Raw genomic sequence first — 27,516 nt, 5'->3', positions numbered from 1 at the left:
TGGACATTATTTAATCCCTCGCCATAGCAAAACCGTTTGAGATATTTATTATCCATTCACAATTTAGCATATTTAATGTAGTTTCATCATGTTGAAAAAGTTTGGTACGAATAAAATAAATAGTTTAAGAGGAGTGGCTAAAAATTCAGAGGCTGATTTTGCAAAAAAATCCACATTCAGACCAAAATATCTGACTTCCTGATGGCCAGAGCTATTGAATGTAAATTAGAAAGTTGTCCGGCTTGATGAGAACAATATACAAACTATTTTTTCTTTACTGTAGTTAAAACTAACCCCCCCACTTTTGTCAAAAGCATGTTGAAAGTGACACACTTCCTGCTGCCAGTTGGTGGCGCTATAACTTTGACTCACAATAGCTACATCCATCTGATCGGCCTCTTACCACGAACACACTGCTGAAGTTTCATCAAGATCAGTTAATGTATGCAGAAGTTATTCCACTTCCGTGTTTCTCTTTTCTCGCCATAAATTCGATTCCTCGCCACAGCCAAACCGTTCGAGATATCAAAAATCCGTCCGCAATTTAGCATCCTCAATGTCTTGACTACATCCACACCGAGTTTGAAGGGGGCACGGTGAATTTTCTAGGAGGAGTATTTCACATTCCACAGCAAGCGTTTTCCAAACAACCCATAATAGCCGACTTCCTGTTGGGCTGGCGTAAAACTTGACCGGGGTAAAGTTGTTCGGCCCGATGAGATCTATATGTGTACCGAGTTTCATATTAATTCATGCGAGCGTGTTTGATATATGGATCAAGTTTTAGAACCCCGTTCAAGGGGGCGCTGTTGAGCCCCCCTGCCACGCCCGGGTCCCAGCTTCAGCCCGGCCCTGATGGCCGTGGGTTCTGACCTGTGTGCAAAGTTTCAAGAGTTTTTGAGCACGTTAAGGACCCCAAAAGCCCCTGAAACCTTGATTAACAATATAAAAGCAATAGTCAAATCCCCCCCTCCCCTCACACACACACAGACACAGAGAGGGAGAGAAAATTCTTCAGAAAATCCACATTCAAACCAAAATATCTCTCTTCCTGTTGGTCAGAGATGGTTCATGTAAATTAGAAAGTTGTCCGTCTTGATGAGAACAATACACATACCAAGTTTTGTTGCTGTTGATAAAACTAACACCCCCACTTATGACTAAAGGTGGCGCTACTGAGCCCCTCACCACGCCCGTTTCTGAAACTTTGCACATGTCTACTGGATAATAAATGTGATGTGTCTGTCGAGTTTCATGCAATTTCAAGTATGTTAAGAGTCTCAAAAGCATAAAAAAAGAATATTAAAGTTTGATGCGTTGCCACGGCAACAGTATCTAAGATATCAATAATCCTTTCACAGGTTTACATCTGCCGTGTGTCTACATTGTACACATAAAGTTTGAAGCAAATCTGGTAAAAATAAGACAGTGATTTCAAAGCATTTTAATAGTGATGTACTTCCTGCTGCCTGTTGGTGGCGCTATAACTTTGACTCACAATAGTCACATCTGTGCGATCGGCCTCTTACAACGAACACACTGCTGAAGTTTCATCAAGATCAGTTAATGTATGCAGAAGTTATAACACACTTCCTGTTTCATTTTTTCGCCATAAATTCGTTTCCTCGCCACGGCCAAACCGTTCGAGATATCAAAAATCCGTCCGCAATTTAGCATCCTCAATGTCTTGACTTCATGCACACCGAGTTTGGAGGCGAATCGATGAATTCCCTAGGAGGAGTACTTTAAATTCCACAGCATGCGTTTCCAAACAACCCTAAATAGCCGACTTCCTGTTGGGCTGGCGTAAAACTTAGAGCACGAAAGTTGTTCGGCCCGATGAGTTCTATATGTGTACCGAGTTTCATATTATTACATGCAAGCGTGTCTGATTTATGGACAAGTGTTCGGATCCCGTTCCAGGGGGCGCTGTCGAGCCCCCCTGCCACGCCCGGGTACCAGCTTCAGTCCGGCCCTGATGGCCGCGGGTTCTGACGTGTGTGCAAAATTTCAAGAGTTTTTGAGCATGTTAAGGACCCCAAAAGTGCCCGAAAGGTTGACAAAATAATAATAATAATAATAATTAAAGCTGCAAGCAGCGATGAAAGGGCCCTCGCACCCGTGCCATCAACACTCGGTGGCTTTAGGAAGGCAGAGCATGGTTGGGAAATGTACATTTAAGGAGGTATATATAGTAAGAGTATGTCAAAGTCAGTTACAAAATGTTTTGTATAATGGTGATAATAGCATGCTTCATGACTCAGCTAAGTGTTGCTAGCATGTTCAGTCTGTTTCTAGCATGCTTAGTACACAATAATTATGTGGTTAGTACTGCATTACTGTGTTAACCATGTCAGTTTCTGTTGCCAGTAGGTGGCGTTATGACTATAACTGAATATGAGCATGGATGTGTGTTCAGGACAGAACTCTTATCAAACGTGTGAAGTTTGGTGCAAATTGGACATTGCCTTCTTGAGTAACAACAAAGTCATGTTTCATTGAATTAGCATTCTTTAGAACTTAGCTAAGCATTGTTAGCATGTTTTAACATGTTGCTAGAACGGCATCAACGTGTTAAACATGTCACTTCCTGTTGCCAGTTGGTGGCGCTATTACTATAACTGAACATTCTCATGTAGATGTGTTCAGGCCATGACTCTTATCAAAAGTGTGAAGTTTGGGGCAGATTGGACATTCCATGCCTGAGTTACAGCAAATTCCTATTTAATTGCAATAATAGCATGCTTTAGCACTTGGCTAAGAGTTTGCTAGCATGTTTTAGCATGTTTCTAGTATGTTGTTAGCATGTTTAACACTTGCTGGCACTTTTTTATATGTTATTAGGAGTCCACAACAGTGTTAAACATGTCACTTCCTGTTGCCAGCAGGTGGCGCTATGACTGTAACTGAATATAAGCATGGTCATGTGTTCAGGACAGAACGCTTATCAAAAGTGTGAAGTTTGGGGCAGATTGGACATTCCATGCCTGAGTTACAGCAAATTCATATTTAATTGCAGTAATATCATTCTTTAGCACTTAGCTAAGTGTTTGCTATTATGTTTTAGCATGTCTCTAGTATGTTGGTAGGATGTTTAGCACCTACTGGCATTTTTTTATATGTTATTAGGAGTCAAGAACAGTGTTAAACGTCACTTCCTGTTGCCAGCAGGTGGCGCTATGACTATAACTAAATATGAGCATGGACATGTGTTCAAGAGATAACTCTTATCAAACGTGTGACGTTTGGGGTAGATTGTACATTGCCTTCTTGAGTAACAACAAAGTCCTGTTTCATTGAATTAGCATGCTTTAGCACTTAGCTAAGTATTGCTAGCATGTTTTAATATGTTTCTAGCATGTTTAGAACTCAATGGCATTTTTAACATGTTGCTAGAACGGCATCAACGTGTTAAACATGTCACTTCCTGTTGCCAGTAGGTGGCGCTATTACTATAACTGAATTTGAGCATAGGCATGCGTTCAGGCCATGATTCTTATCAAACATGTGAAGTTTGGGGCAGATTGGACGTTCCATGCCTGAGTTACAGCAAATTCCTATTTAATTGCAGTAATAGCATGCTTTATCACTTAGCTAAGTGTTTGCTAGCATGTTTCTAGTATGTTGCTAACCTGTTTAGCACTTGCTGGCTCTTTTATATATGTTATTAGGAGACCACAACAGTGTTAAACATGTCACTTCCTGTTGACAGCAGGTGGCGCTATTACTATAACTGAATATTCTCATGTAGATGTGTTCAGGCCATGACTCTTATCAAACGTGTGAAGTTTGGGGCAGATTGGACATTCCATGCCTGTGTTACAGCAAATTCCTATTTAATTGCAGCAATAGCATGCTTTAGCACTTAGCTAAGTGTTTGCTAGCATGTTTTAGCATGTTTCTAGTATGTTGTTAGCATGTTTAGCACTTGCTGGCACTTTTTTTATATGTTTTTATATGTCCACAACAGTGTTTAACATGTCACTTCCTGTTGCCAGCAGGTGGCACTATGACTGTAACTGAATATGAGCATGGTCATGTGTTCAGGACAGAACGTTTATTAAAAGTGTGAAGTTTGGCGCATATTGGACATTGCCTTCTTGAGTAACAACAACATCCTGTTTCATTGAATTAGCATGCTTTAGCACTTAGCTAAGTATTGCTAGCATGTTTTAACATGTTTCTAGCATGTTTAGACCTCAATGGCATTTTTAACATGTTGCTAGAATGGCATCAACGTGTTAAACATGACACTTCCTGTTGCCAGTAGGTGGCGCTATTACTATAACTGAATATTATCATGTAGATGTGTTCAGGACAGAACGCTTATCAAAAGTGTGAAGTTTGGGGCAGATTGGACATTCCATGCCTGAGTTACAGCAAATTCCTATTTAATTGCAATAATAGCATGCTTTAGCACTTAGCTAAGAGTTTGCTAGCATGTTTTAGCATGCTTCTAGTATGTTGTTAGCATGTTTCGCACTTGCTGGCACTTTTTTATATGTTATTAGGAGTCCATAACAGTGTTAAACATGTCACTTCCTGTTGCCAGCAGGTGGCGCTATGACTATAACTGAATATGAGCATGGCCATGTGTTCAGGACAGAACTCTTATCAAACGTGTGAAGTTTGGGGGAGATTGGACATTCCATGCCTGAGTTACAGCAACTTCCTGTTTCATGGCGAAACATCGAAATTTGTAAGGCCGCCGAGGACCCGCCCTTCGACGAAAACTCAAGATCTTCGCAATTTAACGTCGCAAAGGCCTTAAGATTACACTCACCAAATTTGAAGATGATCAGATTAAAACTGTAGGAGGAGTTCGTTAAAGTACGAGGCCTGAAAATGGCAAAAACTGCACAAAAATCTGAGAGGAAGCTCAAAATGGCTGACTTCCTGTTGTGTTTAGGGCTATGCTCCAAGAGACTTTTTTGTAGGTATTAGGTCATTACACGTATGTACCGAATTTCGTGCACGTACGTGGAACGTTGCAGGAGGCGCACTCCGTTGAACTTTTATAGGTGGCGCTATCGAGCAATTTTCCCCCGTCCAATTCTGAAACCTATATCAGATGTATATTTTCGCCAGTTCTGACGCGTGTGCAAAGTTTCGTGAGTTTTCGCGCATGTTTAGGCCCTCAAAAATGCAATTCAATGCGGAGAAGAATAATAATAATAATAATTAAAGCTGCAAGCAGCGATGAAAGGGCCCTCGCACCCGTGCCATCAACACTCGGTGGCTTTAGGAATACAGAGCATGGTTGGGAAATGTACATTTAAGGAGGTATATATAGTAAGAGTATGTCAAAGTCAGTTACAAAATGTTTTGTATAATGGTGATAATAGCATGCTTCATGACTCAGCTAAGTGTTGCTAGCATGTTTAGTCTGTTTCTAGCATGCTTAGTACACAATAATTATGTGGTTAGTACTGCATTACTGTGTTAACCATGTCAGTTTCTGTTGCCAGTAGGTGGCGTTATCACTATAACTGAATATGAGCATGGATGTGTGTTCAGGACAGAACTCTTATCAAACGTGTGAAGTTTGGTGCAAATTGGACATTGCCTTCTTGAGTAACAACAAAGTCATGTTTCATTGAATTAGCATTCTTTAGCACTTAGCTAAGCATTGTTAGTATGTTTTAACATGTTTCTAGCATGTTTAGAACTCAATGGCATTTTTAACATGTTGCTAGAACGGCATCAACGTGTTAAACATGTCACTTCCTGTTGCCAGTAGGTGGCGCTATTACTATAACTGAACATTCTCATGTAGATGTGTTCAGGCCATGACTCTTATCAAAAGTGTGAAGTTTGGGGCAGATTGGACATTCCATGCCTGAGTTACAGCAAATTCCTATTTAATTGCAATAATAGCATGCTTTAGCACTTAGCTAAGAGTTTGCTAGCATGTTTTAGCATGTTTCTAGTATGTTGTTAGCATGTTTAACACTTGCTGGCACTTTTTTATATGTTATTAGGAGTCCATAACAGTGTTAAACATGTCACTTCCTGTTGCCAGCAGGTGGCGCTATGACTGTAACTGAATATAAGCATGGTCATGTGTTCAGGACAGAACTCTTATCAAAAGTGTGAAGTTTGGGGCAGATTGGACATTCCATGCCTGAGTTACAGCAAATTCATATTTAATTAAAGCTGCAAGCAGCGATGAAAGGGCCCTCGCACCCGTGCCATCAACACTCGGTGGCTTTAGGAAGACAGAGCATGGTTGGGAAATGTACATTTAAGGAGGTATATATAGTAAGAGTATGTCAAAGTCAGTTACAAAATGTTTTGTATAATGGTGATAATAGCATGCTTCATGACTCAGCTAAGTGTTGCTAGCATGTTTAGTCTGTTTCTAGCATGCTTAGTACACAATAATTATGTGGTTAGTACTGCATTACGGTGTTAACCATGTCAGTTTCTGTTGCCAGTAGGTGGCGTTATGGCTATAACTGAATATGAGCATGGATGTGTGTTCAGGACAGAACTCTTATCAAACGTGTGAAGTTTGGTGCAAATTGGACATTGGCTTCTTGAGTAACAACAAAGTCATGTTTCATTGAATTAACATTCTTTAGCACTTAGCTAAGCATTGTTAGCATGTTTTAACATGTTTCTAGCATGTTTAGAACTCAATGGCATTTTTAACATGTTGCTAGAACGGCATAAAAGTGTTAAACATGTCACTTCCTGTTGCCAGTAGGTGGCGCTATTACTATAACTGAATTTGAGCATAGACATGTGTTCAGGCCATGATTCTTATCAAATGTGTGAAGTTTGGGGCAGATTGGACATTCCATGCCTGAATTACAGCAAATTCCTATTTAATTGCAATAATAGCATGCTTTAGCACTTAGCTAAGAGTTTGCTAGCATGTTTTAGCATGTTTCTAGTATGTTGTTAGCATGTTTAGCACTTGCTGGCACTTTTTTATATGTTATTAGGAGTCCATAACAGTGTTAAACATGTCACTTCCTGCTGCCAGCAGGTGGCGCTATGACTGTAAGCATGATCATGTGTTCAGGACAGAACGCTTATCAAAAGTGTGAAGTTTGGGGCAGATTGGACATTCCTTGCCTGAGTTACAGCAAATTCATATTTAATTGCAGTAATATCATTCTTTAGCACTTAGCTAAGTGTTTGCTAGTATGTTTTAGCAAGTCTCTAGTATGTTGGTAGGATGTTTAGCACCTACTTGCATTTTTTTATATGTTATTAGGAGTCAAGAACAGTGTTAAACGTCACTTCCTGTTGCCAGCAGGTGGCGCTATGACTATAACTAAATATGAGCATGGACATGTGTTCAAGAGATAACTCTTATCAAACGTGTGAAGTTTGGGGTAGATTGTACATTGCCTTCTTGAGTAACAACAAAGTCCTGTTTCATTGAATTAGCATGGTTTAGCACTTAGCTAAGTACTGCTAGCATGTTTTAACATGTTTCTAGCATGTATAGAACTCAATGGCATTTTTAACATGTTGCTAGAACGGCATCAAAGTGTTAAACATGTCACTTCCTGTTGCCAGTAGGTGGTGCTATTACTATAACTGAATTTGAGCATAGACATGTGTTCAGGCCATGATTCTTATCAAATGTGTGAAGTTTGGGGCAGATTGGACATTACATGCCTGAGTTACAGCAAATTCCTATTTAATTGCAGTAATAGCATGCTTTAGCACTTAGCTAAGTGTTTGCTAGCATGTTTCTAGTATGTTGCTAACCTGTTTAGCACTTGTTGGCTCTTTTTTATATGTTATTAGGAGACCACAAGAGTGTTAAACATGTCACTTCCTGTTACCAGTAGGTGGCGCTATTACTATAACTGAATTTTCTCATGTAGATGTGTTCAGGACAGAACGCTTATCAAAAGTGTGAAGTTTGGGGCAGATTGGACATTCCATGCCTGAGTTACAGCAAATTCCTATTTAATTGCAATAATAGCATGCTTTAGCACTTAGCTAAGAGTTTGCTAGCATGTTTTAGCATGCTTCTATTATGTTGTTAGCATGTTTAGCACTTGCTGGCACTTTTTTATATGTTATTAGGAGTCCATATCAGTGTTAAACATGTCACTTCCTGTTGCCAGCAGGTGGCGCTATGACTGTAACTGAATATGAGCATGGTCATGTGTTCAGGACAGAACGCTTATCAAAAGTGTGAAGTTTGGGGCAGATTGGACATTCCATGCCTGAGTTACAGCAACTTCCTGTTTCATGGCGAAACATCGAAATTTGTCAGGCCGCCGAGGACCCGCCCTTTGACGAAAACTCAAGATCTTCGCAATTTAACGTCGCAAAGGCCTTAAGATTACACTCACCAAATTTGAAGATGATCAGATTAAAACTGTAGGAGGAGTTCGTTAAAGTACGAGGCCTGAAAATGGCAAAAACTGCACAAAAATCTGAGAGGAAGTTCAAAATGGCTGACTTCCTGTTGTGTTTAGGGCTATGCTCCAAGAGACTTTTTTGTAGGTATTAGGTCATTACATGTATGTACCGAATTTCGTGCACGTACGTGGAACGTTGCGGGAGGCGCACTCCGTTGAACTTTTATAGGTGGCGCTATCGAGCCATTTTGCCCCGTCCAATTCTGAAACATATATCAGATGTAAATTTTCGCCAGTTCTGACGCGTGTGCAAAGTTTCGTGAGTTTTCGAGCATGTTTAGGCCCTCAAAAATGCAATTAAATGCGGAGAAGAAGAAGAAGAAGAATAATAATAATAATAATAAACAGAGCAATTCCAAGAGGGTCCTCACACCATCGGTGCTCGGGCCCTAATTACAGTAATATCATTCTTTAGCACTTAGCTAAGTGTTTGCTAGTATGTTTTAGCATGTCTCTAGTATGTTGGTAGGATGTTTAGCACCTACTGGCATTTTTTTATATGTTATTAGGAGTCAAGAACAATGTTAAACGTCACTTCCTGTTGCCAGCAGGTGGCGCTATGACTATAACTAAATATGAGCATGGACATGTGTTCAAGAGATAACTCTTATCAAACGTGTGAAGTTTGGGGTAGATTGTACATTGCCTTCTTGAGTAACAACAAAGTCCTGTTTCATTGAATTAGCATGCTTTAGCACTTAGCTAAGTATTGCTAGCATGTTTTAACATGTTTCTAGCATGTTTAGAACTCAATGGCATTTTTAACATGTTGCTAGAACGGCATCAACGTGTTAAACATGTCACTTCCTGTTGCCAGTAGGTGGCGCTATAACTATAACTGAATTTGAGCATAGACATGTGTTCAGGCCATGATTCTTATCAAACGTGTGAAGTTTGGGGCAGATTGGACATTCCATGCCTGAGTTACAGCAAATTCCTATTTAATTGCAGTAATAGCATGCTTTAGCACTTAGCTAAGTGTTTGCTAGCATGTTTCTAGTATGTTGCTAACCTGTTTAGCACTTGCTGGCTCTTTTTTATATGTTATTAGGAGACCACAACAGTGTTAAACATGTCATTTCCTGTTGACAGCAGGTGGCGCTATTACTATAACTGAATATTCTCATGTAGATGTGTTCAGGCCATGACTCTTATCAAACGTGTGAAGTTTGGGGCAGATTGGACATTCCATGCCCGTGTTACAGCAAATTCCTATTTAATTGCAGCAATAGCCTGCTTTAGCACTTAGCTATGAGTTTGTTAGCATGTTTTAACATGTTTCTAGTATGTTGTTAGCATGTTTAGCACTTGCTGGCACTTTTTTATATGTTTTTATATGTCCACAACAGTGTTTAACATGTCACTTCCTGTTGCCAGCAGGTGGCACTATGACTGTAACTGAATATGAGCATGGTCATGTGTTCAGGACAGAACGTTTATTAAAAGTGTGAAGTTTGGCGCAGATTGGACATTGCCTTCTTGAGTAACAACAACATCCTGTTTCATTGAATTAGCATGCTTTACCACTTAGCTAAGTATTGCTAGCATGTTTTAACATTAGCTAGCATGTTTTAACATGTTTCTAGCATGTTTAGACCTCAATGGCATTTTTAACATGTTGCTAGAATGGCATCAACGTGTTAAACATGACACTTCCTGTTGCCAGTAGGTGGCGCTATGACTATAACTGAATATTCTCATGTAGATGTGTTCAGGACAGAACGCTTATCAAAAGTGTGAAGTTTGGGGCAGATTGGATATTCCATGCCTGAGTTACAGCAAATTCCTATTTAATTGCAATAATATGCATGCTTTAGCACTTAGCTAAGAGTTTGCTAGCATGTTTTAGCATGCTTCTAGTATGTTGTTAGCATGTTTAGCACTTGCTGGCACTTTTTTATATGTTATTAGGAGTCCATAACAGTGTTAAACATGTCACTTCCTGTTGCCAGCAGGTGGCGCTATGACTATAACTGAATATGAGCATGGCCATGTGTTCAGGGTAGAACTCTTATCAAACGTGTGAAGTTTGGGGCAGATTGGACATTCCATGCCTGAGTTACAGCAACTTCCTGTTTCATGGCGAAACATCGAAATTTGTAAGGCCGCCGAGGACCCGCCCTTCGACGAAAACTCAAGATCTTCGCAATTTAACGTCGCAAAGGCCTTAAGATTACACTCACCAAATTTGAAGATGATCAGATTAAAACTGTAGGAGGAGTTCGTTAAAGTGCGAGGCCTGAAAATGGCAAAAACTGCACAAAAATCTGAGAGGAAGTTCAAAATGGCTGACTTCCTGTTGTGTTTAGGGCTATGCTCCAAGAGACTTTTTTGTAGGTATTAGGTGATTACATGTATGTACCGAATTTCGTGCACGTACGTGGAACGTTGCGGGAGGCGCACTCCGTTGAACTTTTATAGGTGGCGCTATCGAGCCATTTTGCCCCGTCCAATTCTGAAACCTATATCAGATGTAAATTTTCGCCAGTTCTGACGCGTGTGCAAAGTTTCGTGAGTTTTCGAGCATGTTTAGGCCCTCAAAAATGCAATTCAATGCGGAGAAGAATAATAATAATAATAATAAACAGAGCAATTCCAAGAGGGTCCTCACACCATCGGTGCTCGGGCCCTAATTAAAGCTGCAAGCAGCGATGAAAGGGCCCTCGCACCCGTGCCATCAACACTCGGTGGCTTTAGGAAGGCAGAGCATGGTTGGGAAATGTACATTTAAGGAGGTATATATAGTAAGAGTATGTCAAAGTCAGTTACAAAATGTTTTGTATAATGGTGATAATAGCATGCTTCATGACTCAGCTAAGTGTTGCTAGCATGTTCAGTCTGTTTCTAGCATGCTTAGTACACAATAATTATGTGGTTAGTACTGCATTACTGTGTTAACCATGTCAGTTTCTGTTGCCAGTAGGTGGCGTTATGACTATAACTGAATATGAGCATGGATGTGTGTTCAGGACAGAACTCTTATCAAACATGTGAAGTTTGGTGCAAATTGGACATTGCCTTCTTGAGTAACAACAAAGTCATGTTTCATTGAATTAGCATTCTTTAGAACTTAGCTAAGCATTGTTAGCATGTTTTAACATGTTGCTAGAACGGCATCAACGTGTTAAACATGTCACTTCCTGTTGCCAGTTGGTGGCGCTATTACTATAACTGAACATTCTCATGTAGATGTGTTCAGGCCATGACTCTTATCAAAAGTGTGAAGTTTGGGGCAGATTGGACATTCCATGCCTGAGTTACAGCAAATTCCTATTTAATTGCAATAATAGCATGCTTTAGCACTTGGCTAAGAGTTTGCTAGCATGTTTTAGCATGTTTCTAGTATGTTGTTAGCATGTTTAACACTTGCTGGCACTTTTTTATATGTTATTAGGAGTCCACAACAGTGTTAAACATGTCACTTCCTGTTGCCAGCAGGTGGCGCTATGACTGTAACTGAATATAAGCATGGTCATGTGTTCAGGACAGAACGCTTATCAAAAGTGTGAAGTTTGGGGCAGATTGGACATTCCATGCCTGAGTTACAGCAAATTCATATTTAATTGCAGTAATATCATTCTTTAGCACTTAGCTAAGTGTTTGCTATTATGTTTTAGCATGTCTCTAGTATGTTGGTAGGATGTTTAGCACCTACTGGCATTTTTTTATATGTTATTAGGAGTCAAGAACAGTGTTAAACGTCACTTCCTGTTGCCAGCAGGTGGCGCTATGACTATAACTAAATATGAGCATGGACATGTGTTCAAGAGATAACTCTTATCAAACGTGTGACGTTTGGGGTAGATTGTACATTGCCTTCTTGAGTAACAACAAAGTCCTGTTTCATTGAATTAGCATGCTTTAGCACTTAGCTAAGTATTGCTAGCATGTTTTAATATGTTTCTAGCATGTTTAGAACTCAATGGCATTTTTAACATGTTGCTAGAACGGCATCAACGTGTTAAACATGTCACTTCCTGTTGCCAGTAGGTGGCGCTATTACTATAACTGAATTTGAGCATAGGCATGCGTTCAGGCCATGATTCTTATCAAACATGTGAAGTTTGGGGCAGATTGGACGTTCCATGCCTGAGTTACAGCAAATTCCTATTTAATTGCAGTAATAGCATGCTTTATCACTTAGCTAAGTGTTTGCTAGCATGTTTCTAGTATGTTGCTAACCTGTTTAGCACTTGCTGGCTCTTTTATATATGTTATTAGGAGACCACAACAGTGTTAAACATGTCACTTCCTGTTGACAGCAGGTGGCGCTATTACTATAACTGAATATTCTCATGTAGATGTGTTCAGGCCATGACTCTTATCAAACGTGTGAAGTTTGGGGCAGATTGGACATTCCATGCCTGTGTTACAGCAAATTCCTATTTAATTGCAGCAATAGCATGCTTTAGCACTTAGCTAAGTGTTTGCTAGCATGTTTTAGCATGTTTCTAGTATGTTGTTAGCATGTTTAGCACTTGCTGGCACTTTTTTTATATGTTTTTATATGTCCACAACAGTGTTTAACATGTCACTTCCTGTTGCCAGCAGGTGGCACTATGACTGTAACTGAATATGAGCATGGTCATGTGTTCAGGACAGAACGTTTATTAAAAGTGTGAAGTTTGGCGCATATTGGACATTGCCTTCTTGAGTAACAACAACATCCTGTTTAATTGAATTAGCATGCTTTAGCACTTAGCTAAGTATTGCTAGCATGTTTTAACATGTTTCTAGCATGTTTAGACCTCAATGGCATTTTTAACATGTTGCTAGAATGGCATCAACGTGTTAAACATGACACTTCCTGTTGCCAGTAGGTGGCGCTATTACTATAACTGAATATTATCATGTAGATGTGTTCAGGACAGAACGCTTATCAAAAGTGTGAAGTTTGGGGCAGATTGGACATTCCATGCCTGAGTTACAGCAAATTCCTATTTAATTGCAATAATAGCATGCTTTAGCACTTAGCTAAGAGTTTGCTAGCATGTTTTAGCATGCTTCTAGTATGTTGTTAGCATGTTTCGCACTTGCTGGCACTTTTTTATATGTTATTAGGAGTCCATAACAGTGTTAAACATGTCACTTCCTGTTGCCAGCAGGTGGCGCTATGACTATAACTGAATATGAGCATGGCCATGTGTTCAGGACAGAACTCTTATCAAACGTGTGAAGTTTGGGGGAGATTGGACATTCCATGCCTGAGTTACAGCAACTTCCTGTTTCATGGCGAAACATCGAAATTTGTAAGGCCGCCGAGGACCCGCCCTTCGACGAAAACTCAAGATCTTCGCAATTTAACGTCGCAAAGGCCTTAAGATTACACTCACCAAATTTGAAGATGATCAGATTAAAACTGTAGGAGGAGTTCGTTAAAGTACGAGGCCTGAAAATGGCAAAAACTGCACAAAAATCTGAGAGGAAGTTCAAAATGGCTGACTTCCTGTTGTGTTTAGGGCTATGCTCCAAGAGACTTTTTTGTAGGTATTAGGTCATTACACGTATGTACCGAATTTCGTGCACGTACGTGGAACGTTGCAGGAGGCGCACTCCGTTGAACTTTTATAGGTGGCGCTATCGAGCCATTTTGCCCCGTCCAATTCTGAAACCTATATCAGATGTAAATTTTCGCCAGTTCTGACGCGTGTGCAAAGTTTCGTGAGTTTTCGCGCATGTTTAGGCCCTCAAAAATGCAATTCAATGCGGAGAAGAATAATAATAATAATAATTAAAGCTGCAAGCAGCGATGAAAGGGCCCTCGCACCCGTGCCATCAACACTCGGTGGCTTTAGGAAGGCAGAGCATGGTTGGGAAATGTACATTTAAGGAGGGATATATAGTAAGAGTATGTCAAAGTCAGTTACAAAATGTTTTGTATAATGGTGATAATAGCATGCTTCATGACTCAGCTAAGTGTTGCTAGCATGTTTAGTCTGTTTCTAGCATGCTCAGTACACAATAATTATGTGGTTAGTACTGCATTACTGTGTTAACCATGTCAGTTTCTGTTGCCAGTAGGTGGCGTTATGACTATAACTGAATATGAGCATGGATGTGTGTTCAGGACAGAACTCTTATCAAACGTGTGAAGTTTGGTGCAAATTGGACATTGCCTTCTTGAGTAACAACAAAGTCATGTTTCATTGAATTAGCATTCTTTAGAACTTAGCTAAGCATTTAAGCATGTTTTAACATGTTTCTAGCATGTTTAGAACTCAATGGCATTTTTAACATGTTGCTAGAACGGCATCAACGTGTTAAACATGTCACTTCCTGTTGCCAGTTGGTGGCGCTATTACTATAACTGAACATTCTCATGTAGATGTGTTCAGGCCATGACTCTTATCAAAAGTGTGAAGTTTGGGGCAGATTGGACATTCCATGCCTGAGTTACAGCAAATTCCTATTTAATTGCAATAATAGTATGCTTTAGCACTTGGCTAAGAGTTTGCTAGCATGTTTTAGCATGTTTCTAGTATGTTGTTAGCATGTTTAACACTTGCTGGCACTTTTTTATATGTTATTAGGAGTCCATAACAGTGTTAAACATGTCACTTCCTGTTGCCAGCAGGTGGCGCTATGACTGTAACTGAATATAAGCATGGTCATGTGTTCAGGACAGAACGCTTATCAAAAGTGTGAAGTTTGGGGCAGATTGGACATTCCATGCCTGAGTTACAGCAAATTCATATTTAATTGCAGTAATATCATTCTTTAGCACTTAGCTAAGTGTTTGCTAGTATGTTTTAGCATGTCTCTAGTATGTTGGTAGGATGTTTAGCACCTACTGGCATTTTTTTATATGTTATTAGGAGTCAAGAACAGTGTTAAACGTCACTTCCTGTTGCCAGCAGGTGGCGCTATGACTATAACTAAATATGAGCATGGACATGTGTTCAAGAGATAACTCTTATCAAACGTGTGACGTTTGGGGTAGATTGTACATTGCCTTCTTGAGTAACAACAAAGTCCTGTTTCATTGAATTAGCATGCTTTAGCACTTAGCTAAGTATTGCTAGCATGTTTTAATATGTTTCTAGCATGTTTAGAACTCAATGGCATTTTTAACATGTTGCTAGAACGGCATCAACGTGTTAAACATGTCACTTCCTGTTGCCAGTAGGTGGCGCTATTACTATAACTGAATTTGAGCATAGACATGTGTTCAGGCCATGATTCTTATCAAACATGTGAAGTTTGGGGCAGATTGGACATTCCATGCCTGAGTTACAGCAAATTCCTATTTAATTGCAGTAATAGCATGCTTTAGCACTTAGCTAAGTGTTTGCTAGCATGTTTCTAGTATGTTGCTAACCTGTTTAGCACTTGCTGGCTCTTTTATATATGTTATTAGGAGACCACAACAGTGTTAAACATGTCACTTCCTGTTGACAGCAGGTGGCGCTATTACTATAACTGAATATTCTCATGTAGATGTGTTCAGGCCATGACTCTTATCAAACGTGTGAAGTTTGGGGCAGATTGGACATTCCATGCCTGTGTTACAGCAAATTCCTATTTAATTGCAGCAATAGCATGCTTTAACACTTAGCTAAGTGTTTGCTAGCATGTTTTAGCATGTTTCTAGTATGTTGTTAGCATGTTTAGCACTTTCTGGCACTTTTTTTATATGTTTTTATATGTCCACAACAGTGTTTAACATGTCATTTCCTGTTGCCAGCAGGTGGCACTATGACTGTAACTGAATATGAGCATGGTCATGTGTTCAGGACAGAACGTTTATTAAAAGTGTGAAGTTTGGCGCAGATTGGACATTGCCTTCTTGAGTAACAACAACATCCTGTTTCATTGAATTAGCATGCTTTAGCACTTAGCTAAGTATTGCTAGCATGTTTTAACATGTTTCTAGCATGTTTAGAAGTCAATGGCATTTTTAACATGTTGCTAGAATGGCATCAACGTGTTAAACATGACACTTCCTGTTACCAGTAGGTGGCGCTATTACTATAACTGAATATTCTCATGTAGATATGTTCAGGACAGAACGCTTATCAAAAGTGTGAAGTTTGGGGCAGATTGGACATTCCATGCCTGAGTTACAGCAAATTCCTATTTAATTGCAATAATAGCATGCTTTAGCACTTAGCTAAGAGTTTGCTAGCATGTTTTAGCATGCTTCTAGTATGTTGTTAGCATGTTTAGCACTTGCTGGCACTTTTTTATATGTTATTAGGAGTCCATAACAGTGTTAAACATGTCACTTCCTGTTGCCAGCAGGTGGCGCTATGACTATAACTGAATATGAGCATGGTCATGTGTTCAGGACAGAACTCTTATCAAATGTGTGAAGTTTGGGGCAGATTGGACATTCCATGCCTGAGTTACAGCAACTTCCTGTTTCATGGCGAAACATCAAAATTTGTCAGGCCGCCGAGGACCCGCCCTTCGACGAAAACTCAAGATCTTCGCAATTTAACGTCGCAAAGGCCTTAAGATTACACTCACCAAATTTGAAGATGATCAGATTAAAACTGTAGGAGGAGTTCGTTAAAGTACGAGGCCTGAAAATGTCAAAAACTGCACAAAAATCTGGGAGGAAGTTCAAAATGGCTGACTTCCTGTTGTGTTTAGGGCTATGCTCCAAGAGACTTTTTTGTAGGTATTAGGTCATTACATGTATGTACCGAATTTCGTGCACGTACGTGGAACGTTGCGGGAGGCGCACTCCGTTGAACTTTTATAGGTGGCGCTATCGAGCCATTTTGCCCCGTCCAATTCTGAAACCTATATCAGATGTCAATTTTCGCCAGTTTTGACGCGTGTGCAAAGTTTCGTGAGTTTTCGAGCATGTTTAGGCCCTCAAAAATGCAATTAAATGCGGAGAAGAATAATAATAATAATAATAAACAGAGCAATTCCAAGAGGGTCCTCACACCATCGGTGCTCGGGCCCTAATTAAAGCTGCAAGCAGCGATGAAAGGGCCCTCGCACCCGTGCCATCAACACTCGGTGGCTTTAGGAAGACAGAGCATGGTTGGGAAATGTACATTTAAGGAGGTATATATAGTAAGAGTATGTCAAAGTCAGTAACAAAATGTTTTGTATAATGGTGATAATAGCATGCTTCATGACTCAGCTAAGTGTTGCTAGCATGTTTAGTCTGTTTCTAGCATGCTCAGTACACAATAATGATGTGGTTAGTACTGCATTACTGTGTTAACCATGTCAGTTTCTGTTGCCAGTAGGTGGCGTTATGACTATAACTGAATATGACCATGGATGTGTGTTCAGGACAGAACTCTTATCAAACGTGTGAAGTTTGGTGCAAATTGGACATTGCCTTCTTGAGTAACAACAAAGTCATGTTTCATTGAATTAGCATTCTTTAGCACTTAGCTAAGCATTGTTAGCATGTTTTAACATGTTTCTAGCATGTTTAGAACTCAATGGCATTTTTAACATGTTGCTAGAACGGCATCAACGTGTTAAACATGTCACTTCCTGTTGCCAGTATGTGGCGCTATTACTATAACTGAACATTCTCATGCAGATGTGTTCAGGCCATGACTCTTATCAAAAGTGTGAAGTTTGGGGCAGATTGGACATTCCATGCCTGAGTTACAGCAAATTCCTATTTAATTGCAATAATAGCATGCTTTAGCACTTAGCTAAGAGTTTGCTAGCATGTTTTAGCATGTTTCTAGTATGTTGTTAACATGTTTAACACTTGCTGGCACTTTTTTATATGTTATTAGGAGTCCATAACAGTGTTAACATGTCACTTCCTGTTGCCAGAAGGTGACGCTATGACTGTAACTGAATATAAGCATGGTCATGTGTTCAGGACAGAACGCTTATCAAAAGTGTGAAGTTTGACGCAGATTGGACATTCCATGCCTGAGTTACAGCAAATTCATATTTAATTGCAGTAATATCATTCTTTAGCACTTAGCTAAGTGTTTGCTAGTATGTTTTAACATGTCTCTAGTATGTTGGTAGGATGTTTAGCACCTACTGCCATTTTTTTATATGTTATTAGGAGTCAAGAACAGTGTTAAACGTCACTTACTGTTCCCAGCAGGTGGCGCTATGACTGTAACTGAATATGAGCATGGTCATGTGTTCAGGACAGAACGCTTATCAAAAGTGTGAAGTTTGGCGCAGATTGGACATTGCCTTCTTGAGTAACAACAACATCCTGTTTCATTGAATTAGCATGCTTTAGCACTTAGCTAAGTATTGCTAGCATGTTTTAACATGTTTCTAGCATTTTTAGAAGTCAATGGCATTTTTAACATGTTGCTAGAACGGCATCAACGTGTTAAACATGACACTTCCTGTTACCAGTAGGTGGCGCTATTACTATAACTGAATATTCTCATGTAGATGTGTTCAGGCCATGACTCTTATCAAACGTGTGAAGTTTGGGGCAGATTGGACATTCCGTGCCTGAGTTACAGCAAATTCCTATTTAATTGCAGTAATAGCATGCTTTAGCACTTAGCTAAGTGTTTGCTAGCATGTTTTAGCATGTTTCTAGTAAGTTGTTAGCATGTTTAGCACTTGCTGGCACTTTTTTATATGTTATCAGGAGTCCACAAGAGTGTTAAACATGTCACTTCCTGTTGCCAGCAGGTGGCGCTATGACTGTAACTGAATATGAGCATGGTCATGTGTTCAGGACAGAACGCTTATCAAAAGTGTGAAGTTTGGGGCAGATTGGACATTCCATGCCTGAGTTACAGCAACTTCCTGTTTCATGGCGAAACATCAAAATTTGTCAGGCCGCCGAGGGCCCGCCCTTCGACGAAAACTCAAGATCTTCGCAATTTAACGTCGCAAAGGCCTTAAGATTACACTCACCAAATTTGAAGATGATCAGATTAAAACTGTAGGAGGAGTTCGTTAAAGTACGAGGCCTGAAAATGGCAAAAAGTGCACAAAAATCAGAGAGGAAGTTGAAAATGGCTGACTTCCTGTTGTGTTTAGAGCTATGCTCCAAGAGACTTTTTTGTAGGTATTAGGTCATTACACATATGTACCGAATTTCGTACACGTACGTGGAACACAGCGGGAGGCGCACTCTGTTGAACTTTTATAGGTGGCGCTATCGAGCCATTTTGCCCCGCCCAATTCTGAAACCTATATCAGATGTAAATTTTCGCCAGTTCTGACGCGTGTGCAAAGTTTCGTGAGTTTTCGAGCATGTTTAGGCCCTCAAAAATGCAATTAAATGCGGAGAAGAATAATAATAATAATAATAAACAGAGCAATTCCAAGAGGGTCCTCACACCATCGGTGCTCGGGCCCTAATAAACAGAGCAATTCCAAGAGGGTCCTCACACCATCGGTGCTCGGGCCCTAATAATAATAATAATAAACAGAGCAATTCCAAGAGGGTCCTCACACCATCGGTGCTAAATTAAGGCTATAATGAACAGGCTGCGATGTCAAGATTGCAATGCTGGAATGTGTGTGTGTGTGTGTGTGTGTGTGTGCGTGTGTGTGTGTGTGTGTGTGTGTGTGTGTGTGTGTGTGTGTGTGTGTGTGTGTGTGTGTGTTCATGTTTTTCTATCCCGGTGGGGACTTCAACCTGAATGCACACAGACTCATGGGGACTTGTGTCACAGTGGGGACCTAAATAGAGGTCCCCATGGGTAAACAAGCTTATAAATCATACAGAATGAGTTTTTTTGGAAATGTAAAAATGCAGAAAGTTTTCTGGGATAGGTAGGTTTAGGGGTAGGGTTAGTGTGAGGAGATAGAATATACAGTTTGTACAGTATAAAAACCATTAAGTCTATGGAGAGTCCCCACAAAGATAGTAAACCGTGTGTGTGTGTGTGTGTGTGTGTGTGGCGTGGGCGCGATTGAAGAGTGGACACATAAAAACATACTCCGTCATTATACAGGACGACATTCAAACTGCAAAGTGTTAACTTATATGTGTGTACAGTCGCAATAAAACACAACATTGTGCTTTTGTAAAATAATTTCAAGCAATCCACCCCCCGAAAGGCACTAATTGTAAAATTAAACTAAAATGCTCATGGCTGCACGGGCATTCATAACGGTGCGCATCCACGGCGAGGAACGAGCAGAACAGAGTGAACGTTTTTCAGTTAATTCCTACTTCCATAGGAATTCATTTGAAACGCTCGCTCAACCACTATCAATGTCAGTGCGGACGAGCATATTTTACTTTCGTTTTTAAGTTGGCGATTCAAAAGCCCCCAGCGGTGTCACACATAGATTAACCAGTGGTAAAATATTCTCACTGTCACAAACCTAGTATATTTTTATGTAGATACAATAGGCCTACCTGATTTTGAACACAAGAGGGCAGTATAGCCCTATGTATGACTTGACTTTTATGGGACTAAATAGTACAATTACTATTTTTAAACTTATAAATTATTATTAAATTGAAAAAAAAAAAGAATAAAATGGGTTTAGTTGTGATATTTGTATACTTTTATATAGAAATAAATGGTTTTTAATTACATTTTTAGAAGATGAGGCTTTTAGTTTCCTTTTTGTACATTACTTTAGTCCCTCACTATAGCAAAACCGTTTGAGATATTTATTATCCATTCACAATTTAGCATATTTAATGTATTTTCATCATGTTGAAAAAGTTTGGTGGGAATAAAATAAATAGTTTAAGAGGAGTGGCTAAAAATTCAGAGGCTGATTTTGCAAAAAAATCCACATTCAGACCAAAATATCTGACTTCCTGATGGCTGGAGCTAATGAATGTAAATTAGAAAGTTGTCCGGCTTGATGAGAACAATATACGTACTATTTTTTTTTACTGTAGTTAAAACTAACCCCCCCACTTTTGTCAAAAGCATGTTGAAAGTGACACACTTCCTGCTGCCAGTTGGTGGCGCTATAACTTTGACTCACAATAGTTACATCCATCTGATCGGCCTCTTACCACGAACACACTGCTGAAGTTTCATCAAGATCAGTTAATGTATGCAGAAGTTATTCCACTTCGTGTTTCTCTTTTCTCGCCATAAATTCGATTCCTCGCCACGGCCAAACCGTTCGAGATATCAAAAATCCGTCCGCAATTTAGCATCCTCAAAGTCTTGACTACATGCATACCGAGTTTGGAGGGGACACAGTGAATTTTCTAGGAGGAGTATTTCACATTCCACAGCAAGCGTTTTCCAAACAACCCATAATAGCCGACTTCCTGTTGAGCTGGCGTAAAACTTGACCGGGGGAAAGTTGTTCGGCCCGATGAGATCTATATGTGTACCGAGTTTCATATTAATTCATGCAAGCGTGTTTGATATATGGACCAAGTTTTAGAACCCCGTTCAAGGGGGCGCTGTTGAGCCCCCCAGCCACGCCCGGGTACCAGCTTCAGCCCGGCCCTGATGGCCGTGGGTTCTGACCTGTGTGCAAAGTTTCAAGAGTTTTCGAGCACGTTAAGGGTCCCAAAAGCCCCTGAAACCTTGAAAACAAACATTAAACTCAACAGACAAATCCCTCCCACCCCTCACAAACACAGAGACAGACAGAGAGAGAGAAAATTCTCCAGAAAATCCACATTCAAACCAAAATATCTGAGTTCCTGGTGGTCTGAGGTTATGACTGTAAATTAGAAAGTTGTCCGGCTTGATGAGAACAATACACCTACCAAGTTTTGTGATTCTAGGAAAAACTAAGCCCCCATTTTTGACTAAAGGTGGCGCTACTGAGCCATTTTACCACGCCCGTTTCTGAAACTTTGCACATGTCTACTGGATAATAAATGTGATGTGTCTGTCGAGTTTCATGCATTTTCAAGCATGTGAAGAGTCTCAAAAGCATCCGAAAAGAATATTAAAGTTTAATGCGTTGCCACGGCAACAGTATCTAAGATATCAATAATCCTTTCACAGGTCTCCATCTGCCGTGTGTCTACATTATACACATAAAGTTTTAAGCAAATCGGGTAAAAATAAGAGGGTGATTTCAAAGCATTTTGAAAGTGACACACTTCCTGTTGCCAGTTGGTGGCGCTATAACTTTGACTCACAAATGTCACATCCATGTGATCGGCCTCTTACAACTAACACACTGCTGAAGTTTCATCAAGATCAGTTAATGAATGCAGAAGTTATAACACACTTCCTGTTTGAATTATTCGCCATAAATACGTTTCCTTGCCACGGCCAAACCGTTCGAGATATCAAAAATCCGTCCGCAATTTAGCATCCTCAATGTCTTGACTTAATGCCGACCGAGTTTGGCCTGAATGGATGAATTTCCTAGGAGGAGTACATCAAATTCCACAGCATGCGTTTCCAAACAACCCATAATAGCTGACTTCCCGTTGGTCTGGCGTAAAACTTAGAGCACGAAAGTTGTTCGGCCCGATGAGGTCTATATGTGTACCGAGTTTCATATTATTACATGCAAGCGTGTCTGATTTATGGACAAGTGTTCGGATCCCGTTCCAGGGGGCGCTGTCGAGGCCCCCTGCCACGCCCGGGTACCAGCTTCAGCCCGGCCCTGATGGCTGCGGGTTCTGACCTGTGTGCAAAATTTCAAGAGTTTTCGAGCATGTTAAGGGCCCCAAAAGTGCCCGAAAGGTTGACAAAATAATAATAATAATAATAATAATAATAATAATAATAATCCTACCGAAAACAATAGGGCCTTCGCCCTTTCAGGGCTTGGGCCCTAATAATCCTACCGAAAACAATAGGGCCTTCGCCCTTTCAGGGCTTGGGCCCTAATAATAAACAGAGCAATTCCAAGAGGGTCCTCACACCATCGGTGCTCGGGCCCTAATAATAATAATAATAATAAATAATCCTACCGAAAACAATAGGGCCTTCGCCCTTTCAGGGCTTGGGCCCTAATAAACAATAATCCTACCGAAAACAATAGGGCCTTCGCCCTTTCAGGGCTTGGGCCCTAATAATAATAATAATAATAATAATAATAAATAATCCTACCGGAAACAATAGGGCCTTCGCCCTTTCAGGGCTTGGGCCCTAATAATAATAATAATAAATAATCCTACCGGAAACAATAGGGCCTTCGCCCTTTCAGGGCTTGGGCCCTAATAATCCTTACAAAAACAATAGGGCCTTCGCCCTTTCAGGGCTTGGGCCCTAATTAAAGCTGCAAGCAGCATTTATCGGGGTTCAAGCAATTAAGGCCTTTAAGGCCTTAAAGCACAAAAGCATCAAAAGTTATTAAGTTTTATTTAGCAAGCATGTAACCACTGACATCATAGATGGAAAAGATCATGTTCTAGCATGATTTATCATGATATACCACATTCTAAAATGATTTGACATAGTTCATCATGATTTATCATAGTTTACCATGATTTACCATGTTCTAGCATGATATACCACGTTCTAGAATTATTTACCAGGATTCTTACATGATCTACCTTGATACACCACATTCTACTATTATTTACTATGACTTACCATGTTTCTAGCGTGATTTACCATGATTTACCACATTACTAGCAATTATGTGAAGTGTCAGTGCAAATGAAGTGATAAACACTGACAAAATATGATTGTGTTATAATAGTTATTGTTATACAAGTGAATCCAAAAGCACATGTGAAAAGACTTCATCAACTCTTCCGAGTCGCCGATCACACCGGCGTGATCAAATCACATGACAGGTTTAAGACGTTGAATTATAAAAACAAAGTCACGTCGAGCACTGCCGTCCACTTCTGTCGAAAGTGCTGGCTTGAAACTCTATTCTACTTTTTGTTTTGTGTTGCTAGACCAAGTAAAAACGGAGATATGATCATTTAAACTTTATATAAAAAAAATATTGAAAATATTGACGCATTCGTAAAAGAACGCACGATGGGATGCGACAGGCGTCGCATTTATTCCAATAACTTCGTCGGTTTTTGTCATAAAACAAAACGGAGAAAAATGTGTGAATCTGCTGACTCTGCTCTTCATGCTGCACATTTTACGGAGTGGAGGAGGAGCCAACTGTGCAAAGAAGCGAAATTGAAAGGCGCCGATGGGATATTGACGGAATAGACAGAAAGACAGAGATGTTATTGCTAGTTTTTGGAAGAGTTTGAGTAGATTTTGAGAGTAGTTTAGGAGTAGTGTAGATAGTTTAGGTATTTTTTGTGGAAGGAAAATTTTTGGTTGAACAAGCCCTCGACTTGTTCTACCAACTGGACGATGTTGTTTACAGTTCATCGACGGAATCAGAAAGTGGCGATGATGAGATTGACGACTCGGCTTTTGTGGTTCACAACGAGGGGTGAGACAAACTTTTAGCTTATTGTATATTATATTATCTGTGTGTGTGTGTGTGTGTGTGTGTGTGTGTGTGTGTGTCTCTGTCTGTCTGTCTGTGTGTGTGTGTGTGTGTGTGTGTGTGTGTGTGTGTGTGTGTGTGTGTGTCTGTCTGTCTGTCTGTCTGTCTGTGCGTGTGTGTTTCTGTGTGTGTCTGTCTGTCTGTGTGTGTGTGTGTGTGTGTGTGTGTGTGTGTGTGTGTGTGGTTGTGTGAACAAGAATTTCATTGCCAATGACTGCTTCACTGTAATTGTTGTGCATATGTGCCAATGAGCATCTTGAACTTTGATGTACAATCTTTAATCTTTTTGCGTGTGTCTTGACATGTACAGAGATGATGAGCAGCCTGGGTCATCTACCACTTCGACAACAAGCAGACAGAGGCCTACAAAGAGATGGGGTGGAAGGAAGAGTCAAACCAGATCAAGATCTCCAGCAAAGTCAGGACAGCCACACCACAACTCTGAGCCCTGGAAAACCGAGAGTGATCCTGATATTGATTTTGTATTCATTTTACCTTTTGTATGGTATATTTGCACTTTTTAGGAACACCTCTTACTCAAGCTCATGAAAGCCCTGTAATGTAGCTGTCTGTGTAATTGTACATTGTGTTTTGTAGAGTTTCTAAGCAAAAAAGAAAAGAAAAAAACCCTATTGCCACACCTGCTTTTTGCTGTATATAGTTTGATTTTATCTCAATTTTACCTTTTTTATGTTGTATTTGCACTATTTGGGAACCCTCATACTCTGGGAATGCAAGGCCTTAAATATAGCTCTCTGTATAATTGTGTGCATGAACTGTTTTAAAAAGTGGCAAAGCTAAAAAGAAAAAAAAAAAAGCCCATGGCTACACCTGCTTTTTTTTGTAAATCATATTTTTTTTGTATATAGCTTGATTATATCTGAATTGTACCTGTATATGTTGACATTTACAACTTGTGTTAACATTTTAAACCTTTTAAAATGCTTCATTGAGCATGTTTGTGTTTTTTGTAGTAAAAAACTATAATTTTTCTATTCGGATTTTGTGTTTTTTGTGTGATTTTGGGTCCAGTATGTTGATAAAGTACATCAAAGTGAAAAACGAATTGTCTGTTCATATAGGTGATGTTGTGCTGTGTAAAAAGTACTCAAAAACGGCCAAAATAGCCCAAGACTCCGAATTAGTTAATAAGTAGAATGGCCAGCAGAAGCCAGTAGAAGACCACTTATTGGCTCACTTTCACTTTAAACTTAATGATTTGCACCAGTTTTCTGCACTAAATCAAACCAGTTTCTCCATGTTAACTCAATAATGCATGCTTACACACACACACACACACACACACACAAATATGTTTTTTGGATATGTTATTGAGAAAATATATTTATTTGTCTATAGGCATTTCTTTGTGATCTAATAATATAAAACTATGTTACCAGTATAGGGCTGTAACGATTCCTCGATTATAGTAAAGTACTCGATTTAAAAAAATCCTTGATTGCAATTTACCCCTCGAGTAATTGGCAAAATACCGAAAGTGGTGCATTCCACAGACGAGAATCCAACAACCGCAGAATTACAGTTTTCTAGGACAACGCGATATTTAAAACCATTTACAGTCATAATAAAGCATAGTGCCATTGTGAAATCACAAAGGCTGTGATTCAGTTAAATAAATATATCCTCTGTTTTTTGTTTGTTTGTTTTTTTCACAGAGAAGACGCTTCAATTACATGAGTGCAGATTAGCCTAACGTTACATGTTAAAATTACCTCAGCTCCGTCCACAGTAAACGCTGCTCCAAGCAAACTCAGTCTCTGCAGTGCTGTTTGTTTAGGTTTCCAATAACGTGCAAATATGGGAACACAAGTCGGACGCAGTTTGTGTTTCATAGTTGCACTGTTATCATTTGTGGAGCACATCTGGGTTTCTCAAACTGCTGTTCATCGCGATTTCAAAATAAAAGTTTAAACATTGCGATTTCAAAATATAAGTTATCTTGCTCTGAGTTTGCATGTTTTGATGAGCACATGTTATCATTCAAGAAATTACAGTGACTGTAGCATTTCTATCGTACAGAAGTGGCCAAATATTAAAGGTTAAGTTGACATTTGAATTAATTGTTTGGACAATATTAAACAAGGATTTGATAATGCCAGGCTTAGTGTAACAACAACCAGGCCGCTGGCGCCCTCTGCAGGCATTTGTTATTTATGTACATAAGTTATGTTTATATTAGTTTATATAATTCATTTTACATGGGTATATTTTAACAGTGTTCTTCAATAAAACCAATATAATTACTTACTTTGATACTTTACTTGAACCAATTATTGTTGCTTGTTATTATATATTTGTATTTTAAGTCATTTTAAAGGCTGTTGTTAACTTGAATCTATTTTTTACCACAATTTTTTTTATCCGATTACTCGAATAGAATACTCGATTACTAAAATAATCGAAAGCTAAAGCCCTATCATAATAAAAAGATTGCTTTTTAAAGCATTTGTTTGTTTCCCAATACTGAAAGCTAATGAAAAGGTAATGTGCAATTCTGCTGCTCCCTCAAGTGGACAAAAGTGGTATTATAGCTTGCATTTTACAATTGAAGTGTTTGAATGAATGAGTGAATGAATGGGAATTTGGTTTTTCAATTATATCTCGGTAACCAGAACGCGAAAAATTCTGAAACTCAGAGCATAGATAGTGCTCGAGTAGCCCTCGACGGAGGCCCACGGAGGCCCGCGACGACACGTTTCGATCAAGAGCCTGGAGAGGACCTTACCATCAAAATTTGAACGTGCAACGACTTTCCGTTTTCGAGTTATTAGTGAATTTGTATTCGGGGGCGTGGCTTAAATGCCGTTTTACTTTCGTT

Source organism: Squalius cephalus (assembly GCF_949319135.1).
Source record: "Squalius cephalus genome assembly, chromosome: 9".
Taxonomy (NCBI): Eukaryota; Metazoa; Chordata; class Actinopteri; order Cypriniformes; family Leuciscidae; genus Squalius; species Squalius cephalus.
The sequence above is the reverse complement of the archived record's forward strand: the minus strand, read 5'-3'. Positions refer to the sequence as shown.